Raw genomic sequence first — 1,166 nt, forward strand, 5'->3', positions numbered from 1 at the left:
CAGTAATCTTGTATTTGGATCCAACGTTCTTATTGGTTATTTATTTGCTTCCGTTGGGAATATATGTCTCGTGATAAAGTAATGCTTTACTTTGTGGTGAACTCCATAATTAGCTCATGAAAATTAGGGTTAGTTTGATGTCTTCTATAGTGTATATGTTGAAAGATTGTGTCTTCCTCTTGAAAGAAAGAAGAATGGAAGGTTTGTGTTTTTTCTGGTTCTGTGGGATTAAAATCAGATTTCAAGGAGAATTTAATTAAATGTGTGGATTGGAAAAGTTGCGGATCCTATGAAGTACCCCTTGGCCATACTTCTATAATATTTTGGGCTTTGCCTGTTGTAGGTAATTTTTTGTACATCAAGATGTCCCAGACTCACATGGGGTGTGGGGCTCAATCGACACCTCAATGTACAAAAAATTATGTGAAAATGATGTTATCCTAATATTTTTCCTTCTAGTACTGATCTCAATGTCAATGTTGTGTCATTAGCAGTGTTGTAAAAGGTTTTCACGGTTCCAATTTCAGAAACTACAAAGCTATTTAATTTGTCTAAGCATACGCATAATTGCTTTTTTGGTAGTCACCACTACGGGCTTTGACAACTCCTTTTTCTTATATCAGAATATAGACCCACAGATTTTTCCTTGTATTATTCCCCCAGTGGCTTCAATATATAGCCTAAATCCTTTAGTGGTTTCGATTAATGAACCATGTGAATGCAATGTGCTAAATTTAGCTACTATCACCAGGCTTCTTGTAGGTTTCTAATTATGTTTTATTGTTCTTATTTTTGGTAATTAATTATGTATTATGTGCAGTATCTGGATGAGAACAAGTCACTGATTCTGAAGATTGTCGAAAGCCAGAACTCGGGTAAAGTTAGTGAATGTGCAGAGTAAGTACAGTACCTCTTTTTCTTATTCTCTTGCCTTCTCATCTAAACTAGAGTAGATGTATTATTATTTGGTATAATTATTCATTTATTCTACCTCTCCTCCAAAATATGGCTTTGAGTGTTGATTCTTTAGATCCACTTTTTGCTATGAAAAGAAATACACATTAATGATCTCAAGATTTCTATGAAGCCTGGTTCATTGATGTGAAATCATTATGAACATTGGGTGTTAAGAAAATTTATTCAGTTTGATCTCTTTAGAAATGTGT

The 1,166-nt window shown here is 33.9% G+C and overlaps 1 long non-coding RNA gene across 1 annotated transcript; it reads left to right on the forward strand.

Moving 5' to 3' along the window:
- Positions 1-6: 6 nt before the first annotated feature.
- Positions 7-898, forward strand: LOC111386533. Its single transcript, XR_002701245.1, has 2 exons — positions 7-201; positions 821-898. It is a non-coding gene; the product is annotated as an uncharacterized LOC111386533 (long non-coding RNA).
- The last annotated feature ends 268 nt before the right edge of the window (positions 899-1,166 follow it).

This window comes from Olea europaea, unplaced genomic scaffold (assembly GCF_002742605.1).
Source record: "Olea europaea var. sylvestris unplaced genomic scaffold, O_europaea_v1 scaffold35975, whole genome shotgun sequence".
In the NCBI taxonomy this organism is placed as follows: domain Eukaryota; kingdom Viridiplantae; phylum Streptophyta; class Magnoliopsida; order Lamiales; family Oleaceae; genus Olea; species Olea europaea.